General features: G+C 50.7%; 1 protein-coding gene across 2 annotated transcripts in view; it reads right to left on the bottom strand.

Annotated features, from left to right (window-relative positions):
* The window catches only part of THOC2 (THO complex subunit 2), a 1568999-nt gene that overhangs the window by 761351 nt on the left and 793889 nt on the right, over positions 1–13759 (bottom strand). The window lies entirely within an intron of this gene.

Consider the following 13759-nt stretch of genomic DNA (forward strand, 5'->3'; position numbering starts at 1 on the left):
AGGAAAGCCACTTTCCAGGTGAGGAATTGAATATCACATGAATGGAGAGGTTCAAAGGGCGGACCCATCAGTCTGGTGAGGACCAAGTTGAGGTTCCACACCGGTGCTGGTGGGTGTCTTGGGGGAATTACTCGTTTAAGTCCTTCCAAGAAGGCTTTGATGGCAGGCACTCTGAATAAAGAGAGGTGCTGCCTGTTTTGAAGATAGGCTGCTATTGCTGTTAAATGGATACGTATTGAGGTGTATGCCAGATTGCATCGGTATAGGTGTAAGAGGTAGCAGATTATGTTCTGAATGGATGCGTCTAGCGGGTTAATGTCATTGTTGTTGCAGTAAATGACAAACCTCTTCCATTTAGCTGCATAGCAAGCTCTGGTAGTGGGTCTCCTGGCCTCCTTGATGATCTCCATACAGTCAGGTGGCAGGTTTAGGTAGCCAAACTCTAAGACTTCAGGAGCCAGATTGCCAGGTTCAGCTGTTCCGGATCTGGGTGCTGAATTTCGCCATGGTTCTGCGTTAAAAGTGTGGGTTTGATCCGTAGCCTTTGATGCGGCACCACGGAAAGTTCCAGAAAGGTGGTGTACCATGGCGGCGCGCCCACGTTGGAGCAACTAGGATGAGTGTCAGTGAGTGCTGTCGCAGTTTGCGTGCCATCAGCGGTATTAATGGCGCTGGGGGAAAAGCGTACGCAAATCTGCCGGACCAGTTCATCCATATCGCATTGCCCTGCGACTGTGGATGTGGGAACCTGGCGGCACAGCTTTGGCATTTTGCGTTTTCGTTTGTGGCGAATAGGTCTATCTCTGGATGACCCCACTGCTGGAAGTACGGTTGGAGTACTGATGGGTGTAGCTCCCACTCGTGCATCTGGTGGCTGTGTCTGCTGAGCAGATCCGCCATCTGGTTGTCCTTGCCGGGGAGGTGTTCCGCCATGAGGAATATGTTCCTTTGAATGGCCCACTTCCACATGCTCTGAGCCAGATGAGAACTGTGGAGAGTGTGTTCCTCCCTGCTTCTGTATGTAGTACATGGCAGTCATGTTGTCCGTCCGGATCAACACGACTTTGTTGCACAGGTGTACTTTGAATGCCTTCATGGCTAGGAAGATTGCCATCAGTTCCAGAAGGTTGATGTGCATCTTCTTTTGCTGTGTCGTCCATAGTCCCTGCACTGTGTAATTGAGTACATGAGCTCCCCATCCCTGGAGAGAGGCGTCCGCTGTCAGTACTAATTGTGGAACAGGCTCTTGGAACGGTCGGCCCTTGCAAAGGTTTTGTGGATTCCACCAATGCAGAGAGTTGTATGCCCGACCGCTCACCAACACTAGGTCTTTTAATTGCCTGTGAGCCTGATTCCATTGACGTGCCAAGCACTCCTGAAGCGGGCGCATATGTAGTCTCGCGTGTGGGACTATGAAAATGCAGGAGGCCATCATGCCTATCAACTGCATGAATACTCGAGCAGGAAGGGAGTGCTGAGGTCGGAATTTGGAGATCAGCTGTTGATTCTCACTAAAGTTGGCTGACCTGTGGCAGCCAGAGTGTCGATCGTTGCGCCTAAGTACTGTTGTACGTGCGCAGGTTGGAGACTTGATTTTGGGTAATTTAGTGAGAATCCCAGACCGTGGAGAAGGTGAATGGTGTGGGACAGGCTGATTTGGCCTGAACTAGCCAGTCGTCCAGATAAGGGAAGACGTGAATGTTTTGTCTCCGCAGATGCGCGGCCACTGTTGCCAGGCACTTGGTAAAGACCCTGGGTGCTGTTGTTACTCCGAAGGGGAGAACTTTGAACTGATAGTGATTCCCTTGAATAGTGAATCTGAGGTATTTCCTGTGTGAAGGGTGTATTGGTATGTGGAAGTATGCATCCTTCAGGTCTAGTGTAGCTAGGAAATCCCCCTGACTGAGTAGTGGGAGAACCTGCTGGAGGGTCAGCATATGGAAATGCTCCGATAGTATATATAGGTTTAGGGGTCGCAGGTCTAGGATAGGTCTGAGCGAGCTATCCTTTTTTGGGATTAAGAAGTACAGAGAGTACACCCCTGTGCCCTGCTGGTCGATGGGCACTACTTCTATTGCCCCTTTTGTGAGCATAGCAAGCACTTCTTGCTGGAGTAAATCTAAATGTTCGGCTGACATAGGACGGTGTTTTGGTGGTATGTTGGGTGGAGTGGAAGTTAGTTCTAGACAGTACCCATGTTGGATGATGTCCCTGACCCACCTGTCCGTGGTGATGTTTTTCCATGCGGACAGGAACTGCTGGAGTCGTCCCCCGACAGGTGTTATGTGGTCGGGGGGTAAGGAGAGGGCGTCACTGTTTGTTTTTCGGAGAGGACCTGGTGTTGCCATAGCCACGTCCCCTGCCTTTGGTGCTGGATCCACGATATCCACCCCTGTTGTTTTTGTCATAGGTGCTTTGTGCGCCACTTTTAGTATACTGCTGTTGTGACCCCTGACCCCTTGTTTTGCCTCTATTTCCAGTGCGACGAAAGGAGCCACTACGAAATTGCTGCGTTTGCAGAGCCCCCATTGATTTCGCAGTGTCAGTGTCTTTCTTTATCTTTTCTAGGGTAGTGTCAACGTCTGGGCCGAATAAGAATTCTGTGTTAACTGGTAAGTTTAGAATATTGTTTTGGATCTCGGGTTTGAAGCCGGAGATTCTTAACCAAGCAGGACGTCTTAGCATGACGCTTGTGTTTATTGCTCTAGCCGCTGTGTCAGCTGCGTCAAGGGCGCATTTTATGGATGCATTAGTGAGGAGTTGTCCTTCTCTAATGAGTAGCTCCGCTGACTCCTTATACTCATCTGGTAGATTTTGGAGCAGTGACTCCAGCGTGTCGTAATGTGACCTGTCATAACGTGCCAGGAGTGCCTGTGTATTAGCAATGCGCAGGATGTTCGCTGCTTGCGCTGCAATGCGTTTGCCCGATGTTTCTAGTACTTTTGACTCCTTGTCTGGGGGAGTAGCATCACCAGTCGTTTGTGAGTGGGCTCTCTTGCGAGCATTGGCAACCACCATGGAGTCTAACGGCAATTGACCCCTAATGTATTTAGGGTCACCGGGTGCAGGCTTGTATTTTTTAACACCCGGGCTCTTGTGGTGTCCTTGAAAATGTCTTTAGCAGGTTTGAGAACCCCTTTTAACATGGGCAGGGTTTTGACAGTTCTTTCTTTCTTAAGATGTGAAAGTGTTAAGCAGGAAGTCTTGTTCAATGGCGTCAGAATGGAGCTCCATGTTGTAGAGTTGCGCATCTTGAGTATGTGGCGCGACACTTTGGTCTGAGGGATCATCCCACGCGGATCCGGGTCTTGTAGTTGTTCATCAGGATCTACGTCCCCAGGGTAGATGGTATCCTCCCCGCCATAGTCCTGTATTGCGTCCGATTCGGAAGGGGTAGGAGAAAAGGACTGCGGATCTGAATGGAAGGGTTGGAAGTGTTCTTGTAGCACTGGTTCCTGCTCAGCTGGCAGCTTGCGTTTAAGAGGAATTTTGTATGGCTCCTCTTCCCTGACTGGCGTTATTTTGCGCTTGTGGAGCATTAACCTGCCAGTGTCGGCGTCGATAAATCGTGGCCCCGAAGAGTCTTGTTCTGTAAGGCCAGAGGTGGTGGACTGTGTGTGGAGGACACGTGTCCGAATTTGAAATAGTTTCGGTGCCGATGGCGGTGGCAGCCCAAACGTGATGTTGGTGGGCTCCGAGTGCACTCTACAAGGAGAGGTTGTGTCGGACCCGAGATAGAGTGGAGGGTTGCCCGGTCACGGATGCGTTGTAAAGATGCAGAGACCTGCTGCACAGCGAACGCAGATGGTGGTTTGATGGGCACCTTGGTAGTAGGCGTCGAGGCCAGCCCCGACTTCTTTGTCGGAAGGGGATCATTGGTATGAAGGGATGTATCGACAGTCGACGTAGTTGAGGACTTAGTCGGCATCGGTGCTCTAGGCGTCAACGTAGCCGGGGCGGCCATTTTGACTGCGGAGGTTACGGCCTTCGATGTCGGAGCCGAAGGTCTCGGTGCCTTGTGGTGCCAGAGGGCAAGCTTTTTCCGTGTATCGACCGCATCCGCTGCGGTGAGCTCGGCGCCGAAGTCTCTTTGTACACAGTCGGAGCCGACTACTTTTTTCGGCGTCGGGGCAGTGGATGGTTTCGACGCCTTCGATCCGACCACCACCAGTTTCACTTTCGTTTTTGAAGGGACTGGAGCGATGGATGGTTTTGGGTCTAATAACCCGGTCGTCGTCGGCAATAGTGGCTCTTGCAGAGTGTTCAAGGCCGGACCGGAAGGTGGGGCCGAGGAACCATGTATTTGATCTTGGGTAAGGCCCGAAGACGATCCCTCGACCGGAGCCTGATGACGACGTACAGTTTCGGCCTCCGTTTCGACGGGTTGGCCTAGCTCTTCGGGAGAGCTGTCTTCTTCGGCCCCGTAGGCCTCGTCGAAGTCTCCTACCTCATCGACGGTTTCTTCACGTCGAAAGATCACTTCATCGTCGTCGTCCGATCGGGAACCATGTTCTGAAGCGGGGCTAGAGACTACTTCCACGCTCTCGGCGTCCTCGGTGCAGAATATGTTGGTGGGAGCAGGCGCTGCTTGCTGTGCTTCGAGCCTCGCTGCCCGTCGATTCCGCAGAGTCCTCTTAGATCGGAACCGTGCACAGGCCATGCATTTCGATTCGTCGTGATCCGGCGAGAGACATTTATTACAGACTGGGTGGACGTCGATATGAGGGTACTTTGCGTGGCATAACGGACACCTCTTGAATGGAGTCCTCGATTCCATCGTCAATCGAGCTTCGAAGTTTGGACCAAACCGGTCTGAAAGTTGGAAGAGGGTGTGGAGCACTAAAGCTAGTAGTCGACACCGAACGGTAACTGTACCGACGAAAACTAAAGGCCTTTTGGCCTAAAACTAAGTATTCCTAAGTTGAGCTAAGATAGTTGCATCCGAACCCAATGGCGGAAAAAAACAATCCAAGGATGGAGAGGATGCCCATGCGCACTGTAGTCCAGGGGAGGAGCCACCTATCTCGTGATACTTCGAAGACTCTTCCAGGACAACAATGTGCAATCATCCGGACCCAACACTAGGCGGCGATCTATGCACAGATATGAATTCAGCAGCCCACATGCCTCGAACGCATTATGACTTCTAGTTCGTCATAATGTGCCCTGTCATCTTGCCAAAAGCGCTTGTGTGTTTGCGATGCGCCATATGTTGGCAGCCTGGGATGCAGTGCGCTTGCCTGATGCGTCTAAGAGTTTGGACTCTTTATCAGGTGGTGGTGCCTCGCCTGTGAGTTTGCAAGCTTTCTTGCAGTATACACCACAAGGGAGTCTAGTGGTGCTGGCCCTCTGATGTAGGTGGGGTCTGTAGGGGCGGCCTTATATTTTGTCGATGCGAGGGTTGATGACCCTGGCTCTGACCGGGTCTTTAAAGACCTCCGGTGCATGCTTGATAACGCCTTTGAGCATGGGCAGGATGGAAGTGGCCCTGTGTGTTGTGTCGAATGTATCTAGGAGGAAGTCCTCCTCCACGGGGTCAGTATGGAGATCTACACCGTGGTAGTGTGCAGCCCTCTGGAGTAATTGGTTAAACCCCATTGAGTCTTATGGGGGGGATGGTCTGGGGGGGTAGGGATCATCCTGCGGGACATTAGGGATGTTTGTGATTTTATAGTCATCCCATGGGTCTGGGGAGCCTGTAGGAGTGGGGGCTCCTGTGGGTTGGTCATGGGGCTCGTCCCCTATTTCATCATAGACATCATCATCATCATCATGATCCGGAGAGGGTGTGGGGGAATGATGAGGTGGGGAAGTAGGAGGTGGAGTAGGAGGTGGAGGAGGAGGTGAAGGTATTCTCAAAGGAGAGGTACCAAAGTCTTTCTTCTTTGGAGGTGGAGCTGGGGCAGGAGTGTCCAGAGGTCTCTTTTTTATGCTGAGCATCAAATGTCCAGTTTTAGGGTCCTTGACCAGTGTTTTTTGTAACGTATCAGGCCTGAATAGTTCTTCGGTGAGTGGCCGCTCCGTCGGCGACGAAGGCGTCGGGCCGTAGGTTTTTTTTTGTCTTGGAGTCTGCATCAGTTCGTTGTTTTGAACTGTGCGGCTTCGAAATGGTTGGGTGTTTACTCTGCTCCGAGATGACTTTCGGCTTCGAGGTGTGGGTGTCGATGGCTATATGTGTTTTTGCTCGGCTCCGGTGACGGTGTCGGTACCGAGGAGCTGGCGCTTGTTTTCGGTACAGAGTGCTTGGGTGTGGAGCTCGGTGCCGAGGAGGAAGCCATTTTCATTTTCGGCGACGGTGTGGAGGAGTGTTTCTCGGCACCGACAGTAGGCTGGCTCGAGCCCGGGCCCGAAGGCGCGGTGTGGGAAGCAATGTCCTTGGTCGTGCCTAGGCCCGAGGGCGAAGGCATGACCTAAGCCTTTTTGGATGCCATCGAGGGTGTGGGGTGGGGGTGGATGTTGGTACTCACGACCCTCTGTGCCGGAGTGATGTCCTCTAGATCTGAATCGTCTGCCTCGGAGGCGCTGACGAGGACCTCCTCGGTGTGCTGTCCTTCTGGAGCGTCGATGCCTTCTCCGAAGATGTCGTTTGGGACCGCTGTTGACGAGTGTGCCATGGTTCTTCTCGCCCTTCGGTCTCGAATGGTTTTCTTGGACCGGAAGGATTTGCACGCCGGACAGTCTCGAGCCTCGTGTTCAGGTGAGAGGCAGAAGTTGCATACTTCATGGAGATCGGTGTGGGGAAATTTGGACCCACATCGAGGACACCTTTTATATGGAGTCCTTTCCATCAGCCAGGACTGGAGCTTGGGTGGGCCCGAAGGCCCTCGTCGACGACCAGAATCTTAGACTTGGATCGATGAGAGCCGCGTCGAGTGTGGAGATTGCGATCTAAAACAATACCGCGAAAGGGGGAGAGGATTGCACGTCGATAGAAGAACTGGAAACTGTTCGGAACCGGAGCGCGAAGGTTTTCACATCCGAGCCCGATGGCGGAAAAAAAATCTGAGGATGGAGCCGAAGCCCATGCGCAATACAATCCAAGGGAGGATTCACATACCTCGTGACTTTCAAAGACTTTCCATGAGGAAAAACAACTGCAGACATCAGGGCCCAAAACCAGATGGCGATCTATGCACAGTGGGTAAGCTGCAGCTGATATGCATCGAACAGTATGTTCTCGTTACTTTTGTAATCCAGTACTGGGTGCCTAGACTCAGTACTGGGGCCTTTATCCAAAACAGGTAAGTAATTACGTTTTCACAATTTATACGATTTTTAAAGAATATTTAAAGTTTGCAGAAATCGACACTTAGAAGAAATTTCACAGAAAAACAGTCAATGGTTTCCTATGGAAGAAAGGAATATGCTACTTACCAGTATGCATCTGTTCTTGGCATGTAGAGCTGCAGAGTCACACACTTAGGATAGTAGATCGCCATCTGGTGTTGGGCTTGGATGCTTTCAGGTTGTTGTTGTCTTCGGAAGAAGTCTTTGGTCACGAGATCGGTGACTCCTCCCCTGGACGACAGTGCGCATGGGCATCAACTCCATCATTAGATTGTTTTTCGCCATGATGGGAAATGATGGAGTTTGTAGAAAAGAGAGAGATGTCCATGTGTGTTGTCTAAGTAAGACAATGCTGGAACAGATACAGGTGCAGAGGAGGTGGGTGGGCGTGTGTGACTCTGCAGCTCTACATGCCAAGAACAGATGCATACTGGTAAGTAGCATATTCCGTTCGAGGCATATGAGCTGCTGATCACACACTTAGGATAGACTATATAGCAGTATTTCCCCTAGCGGTGGTCACCTATATCGGTTGCAGCAGTTTGAAACAAAGTTTTAAGGACAGCCTGACCCACAGAAGCTTGTTGCTTTGCTTGTACATCAACACAATAGTGTTTGGTAAAGGTGTGTGTTGTAGACCATGTGGCTGCCTTACAAATATCTTGTAAGGGAATGTTTCCTAAGAATGCCATGGAAGCCCCTATTTTGCGTGTGGAATGCGTTCTAGGGGGAACGGTTAGTGTGCGTTTAGCCTTGTGGTAGCATATTTGTATACATTTAACAATCCACCTAGCTATCCCAGATTTGGAAATGGGGTTGCCTTTATGTGGTGGAGAGAAAGCGACAAACAATTGTTTTGTTTTGCGGAATGATTTGGTTCTGTCGATGTAGTATAGAAGGGCTCTTTTAACGTCTAGGGTATGAAGAGCTCTTTCAGCTACCAAGTCTGGATTTGGGAAGAATACTGGTAACTCTACTGATTGGTTAAGATGGAACGGAGGTATGACTTTTGGAAGGAATTTCGTATTTGTTCTGAGAACCACCTTTTTACGGTGTAATTGTAAGAATGGTTCTTGTATGGTTAAAGCCTGGATCTCACTTACCCTTCTGAGGGATGTGATAACGATAAGGAAGGCTAATTTCCATGTGAGGAACTGTAGTCCGCATTTAAGCAGAGGTTCAAATGGGGGTTCCATGAACCTTGTAAGAACAATGTTTAGATTACACACTGGAGAGGGTGGTAATCTGGGAGGAAAAATTCTTTTTAGTCCTACCATGAAGGCTTTGATCGCAGGTACTCTAAAGAGTGACAAGTGTTGTCTATTTTGTAAGTAGGCTGCTAATGCTGCTAGGTGAAGACGTATGGATGAGTATGCCAAGTTACACCTTTGCAAGTGCAGTAAGTAGCAAATGTAAGGCTGTCCACCAACACCAGATCCGTAAGTTGCCCGTGAGCCTGGTTCCACTGACGTGCTAGACATTCTTGCAAGGGGCGCATTTGAAGTCTGGCATAAGACACAATGAAGATGCATGACGCCATCATGCCTATGAGTTGCATGAACACTCTTGCTGGAAGAGAGTGTTGGATTTGGAATTTTGCAATATGAGCTTGTATATTGGCAATCCTGGCTGGATTGGGATATGCTAGGGCTGTGGAGGTGTTTATGGTGGCTCCCAGATACTGATGTATGTGAGCAGGTTGGAGGAGACATTTGGGATAGTTTATTGTGAATCCCAAGTTGTGTAAGATTTGGATGGTTTGGTGAGTGTGTAAAACACACTTGTTGAATGACTTGGCTTTTATTAGCCAGTCGTCTAGATACGGGAAGATATGAATTTGTGGCCGTCTGAGATGTGCTGCTACTACTGCTAGACATTTTGTGAATACTCTGGGTGCGGTTGTTACCCCGAATGGAAGGACTAAACTGGTAGTGTTGTCCGTCCACCACAAACCTTAAATACTTCCTGTGGGCAGGATGTATGGGAATGTGGAAGTAGGCGTCCTTGAGATCTAGGGAGGTAAGGAAATCGCCATGTTGCAGTAGTGGGAGCACTTGTTGAAAAGTGATAATATGGAAATGATCTGAGTTGATATACAGATTTAGTGGTCTGAGGTCGAGTATTGGTCTTAGAGTCCTGTCCTTTTTGGGGATTAGGAAGTAGAGTGAGTATACTCCTGTACCCTGATGTTGTAAGGGAACTGGTTCTATTGCGTGTTTTTGAAGCAATTAGAGAACCTCTTGTTTGAGAAGTGAAAGATGGTCCGGTGACATGGAACGTTGTTTGGGTGGTATGTGGGGGGGGGGGGGGGGGGGGGGGGTGGGTGTAGTTGTGAGTTCCAGACAGTAACCATACTGGATAATTTGTTTGACCCACTCGTCTGTTGTAATGGAGTTCCAGACAGGTAGGAACTGTGTTAGTCTTCCCCCGATGGTCTGGGGGGAGTGGAGAAAGTCACTGTTTTGTGGCAGGGGAGGTGCGAGTGTTGTTATTACCTCGACCTCGTCCCTTGTTGTTGTTTCCTCTGTATCCGCCTCTAAAATATCCTCTACTGTGGGATGTGTGTATGGCGGTTTTGAATGTAGGGAAGGTGTCCGTTCCAATATTTTTGTAGGCTCCTCTGTAGAAGGAGTGCCGAAAGGGGCCACGTGGTTGGGGTGACTGCAATGCTCCCATGGACTTAGCCGTCTGTGTCCTTTTTCAGGGGCAGCGTCTACTGCTGGCCCAAAAAGCTGTTCCTGATTGAATGGCTGACTAAGTATAGTAGTTTGTACTTCTGGCTTAAAGCCCGAAATGCGTAGCCATGCATGTCGAAGGAGCACACTTGTGTCAATTGCTCTAGAGGCGGTGTCAGCGGCGTCAAGTGCACATTTAACTGCTGCATTTGAAATGAGCTTTCCCTCTTGAATGAGGTCATTTGCCTGGGCTTTATATTGGTCTGGCAGGTGTTGTAAGAGAGTCTCTAATTGGTCGTAATGGGCCCTGTCATAGTGTGCTAGTAGGGCCAGTGATTAGCGGCTTGTGCTGCTACTCTTTTGCCAGAGGCTTCCAATAGTTTGGATTCTTTGTCTGGGGGTGGTGCATCTCCTGTGGTTTGGGAGTTGGCGCTTTTTCGAGCATTGAAAACGACCAAAGAATCCAAGGGGGGTTGCCCTTTGATGTAATTAGGATCTTCCGGAACAGGCCTATATTTCTTTTCGATCCGTGGGTTGAGAACCCTGGCACGAACCGGGTCTTTAAAGACTTCGGGGGCGTGTTTTATGACTCCTTTAATCATGGCCAGAACTTGTACAGACTTTTGAGACTGTTCGAAAGTGTCTAATAGGAAGTCTTCCTCTGGTGCGTCTGAGTGCATTGTGACGCCGTGGTATATTGCTGCTCTATTTAATAATTGGCCAAACCCCAGGTGATCGTCAGGAGGCGATGGTTTTGAGGGATATGGCTGAGGGTCAGGCATGTCTAGTAAAGGGAATGTCCAATCATCCAGTGGTGAGGTGTCTGGATCCGTGAACGGATCATTAGGATCACCCCCACCCCCTAGGTCATCAACATCATCCTGTGGTGGTGGTGTATGTGTTGGAGAAGGTATAGGTAAGGGTGGTGTAGGCAGAGGAGGTGGGTTAGAAGGCAGTATAGGAGAGGAAGGAGAGATAGGGGATGTTGAAGAGTCGTTCCTGTTTACAGAAACTGGGGTAGGTGGTGTGTCCAGTTTCCGTTTTTTATATGGCACCGTGGTGACATGTCCAGTCTTGGGGTTGATATAAATCTTTTTCTGCCTTGGGTGGATTGGATCTGGATGAAAAAGTTTTGGTTGGTTGATCGGTAGCTTGTTTGACTTTAGGAGGCATATGAGAGTCCTTTGCCGGTGGTTTCGGTACCGATGATGGTTTCAGTGCCGATGTGGTTTTCGGAGCCGAAGGTGCATCTGTGAGCTTGGGAACCTTCGGTGCCGGTGTGTCCATCGGCCTTGGTGTTTTCGGGGCCGAGGGCTTTGGAGCCGATTTCGGTGCCGAGTGGTATTTTGTCTTCGGTGCCGATTGGACAATGACATGCAGTTTGATCGGTCCCGAGCTACCCGAAGGCTTATGTTTTTTCGGAGCCGAGCCCGGAGGCAGGGCTTCTGAAGGATGTTTTCGGTCTCGACTGGGGCCAGCAGGCGAAGTCTTAACCACTGCCTTTGGTTTTGGTGGGGTTGGGGCAGGGGTAGTAGTACTCGCACGTTGCCCAGGAGTGATGGGGTCGTCTGAGTCATCGGCTTCAGAAATTATTTGTAGATCTTCGGAATCTTCTTCTGGGACATCGGGGCCTTCATCAAAGATGTCCTCTGGTTCCGGAGCTGGTCTCTGTGCCATGATGTGGCGTCGAGCCCTTCAAGCACGAATGGTCTTTTTGGATGCAAAGGATGCACAGGCTGGGCAGCTGGACTCGTCGTGTTCCGGTGATAGGCCCAGGTTGCAGACTTTGTTGTGGTCACTGTGTGGAAATTTTGCTCCACACTGGGGGCATTTTTTGAACGGCGTCCTTTCCATGAGCCGTAGAGCTCACAGCGTGGATGAGCCCACCGGCCCGAGTCGACGTCCGGAACCGAGCCGATGTAATCTATGTCGAGAATGAAGGTGCTTCGATGTTTTGTGTGAAGTTTTTTCGCTTTGAAAGGCTTGGAATTGATATTTCCAACCAGAGCGGAAAAGTTGCATCCGAACCCAATGGCGGAAAAAAACAATCTAACGATGGAGTTGATGCCCATGCGCACTGTCGTCTAGAGGAGGAGTCACCTATCTCGTGACCACAGACTTCTTCCGAAGACAACAACAACCTGCATGCATCCCAGCCCAACACCAGATGGCGATCTACTATCCTAAGTGTGTGATCAGCAGCTCATATGCCTCGAACATTGGGTTACTGGTAAGTACGGTTGTGAATATTTTTCAGTCAGTGCATTTTTCAGAGTCAGAGTCAGATCCAGCACTGGGAGCTCACCTAATAGCAGGTGAGTATTTTCGTTTGTTACTCGGCTGATTTTTGGTGAATATTTTAAGTTTTGAAAAGTCCACACTTGGAAGAAATTTCAGGAAAAACCAGTCAATGTTACCCTATGGAGAAAACTGAGTTATCGGCTTTAAGGTAAGTACTCGACTGGCAGAGTTAAGGTTCTGGGCATAGACTCCGGGGTCTTCCAGGGTCAGGTAGGTACAGTTGTTACACCCTCAGCGGCACAGGGGCAGCCGGGTGCGGAGAGAGTTAGGCCCAATGTTATCCTATGGGAGGCAGGGGGGCATTGGTTGGTGGCTGCTGACTAGCAGGCCACGCGGCTGTGGGAGCTGGGCTCCTGGTCACTTGCTCAGGGCAAATGGGGAAGTAGATAGGTGTAGAGGTTACACTGCCAGGGCCACTCGGGCGGCTGGGTGCAGGGTGCTTTTGAGCCTTCGGCGCTCAATTGATTTCAATGGGAAAGCTCCGGTTTAGAAAAAGACTGCAAGCTCGGGGACGAAGATTCTTCAGGTGCCACCACCACTTCGAGAGGTAAGTTGGGTAGTTGGAGGATAGGTAGGCACCACGGAGTTGGGCACAGTGGGCCGCGGGGAGCAGGGGTACCTTTTGATGTCTGGAAATCTTACCCTCTGTTGATCGCGGTTGGGGGGCACCTGGTTCTGAGGCTGCAGGCGTCGTCAGGAGCGTCGAGGGAAGTCCTTGGGTGCCGGACTCAGGGTCACAGTCGCCGTGGGGTCGTCCTTCTGGTCCTTGTTCACTCCGGCACAGACCAGGCTTGGCGGGTGCACAGTGTGAAGGGATCGCGGTTCCGGGCTGCTGCCAGGGATTAGAAGCAGATTTTGAGTAGAGCCTCTACTCATGGGAGTCCCAGGGGTTTAGAGCCAAAAGGTAGCCAGGTCCTCGGGGGTTTGTGAGGTTGCTGGCCACAAGAGATGACGGGTTGGAGCAGGAGCAGGTTCGAGGGTCGACAGGCCGGTTGGGCTGGGGCCAAAGCAGTTTGTGTCTTCGTCTTCTTAGCAGCTGCAGGGCAGGTCTTCTTTCTTCTTGCTCTTTTTTGTATTTCAGAATCTGGGGAAGGAAGGTTCAGGGTGCCCCTAAATACTAGATTTAGGGGAGTTACAGACAGGTGAAGGGCAGGGACCAATGGGTCCCTGTCCTGGGGTGGGTACACCCCCTATCCTGCCTCTCTCCTGTGGGAGGGGGGCAGGAGCCTAGTCCTGATTGGGCAGGGCTCCCCATCTTCAAGATGGCGAGAGCCCGGAGATGTGCTTCACCTCGCCTCCTCCACCTGAGGGGTGGGGTTGGCAGGCTGGCACACCCCCTGTCCTTATTTGGGGTGCTGCTGGGTCTGTGGTGGAATCGCTCTTGGTTCAGGGTGCAGCATCAGAAGCTTAAGAAAATCTGGATGCTTGCAGGGGTGGACCCTCGTCTTTGGAGCATGGCGGCTGCCATCTTGATACCGGGACCGTATCAGCCCGGC

This window comes from Triturus cristatus, chromosome 5_2, assembly GCF_964204655.1.
Source record: "Triturus cristatus chromosome 5_2, aTriCri1.1, whole genome shotgun sequence".
Taxonomy (NCBI): domain Eukaryota; kingdom Metazoa; phylum Chordata; class Amphibia; order Caudata; family Salamandridae; genus Triturus; species Triturus cristatus.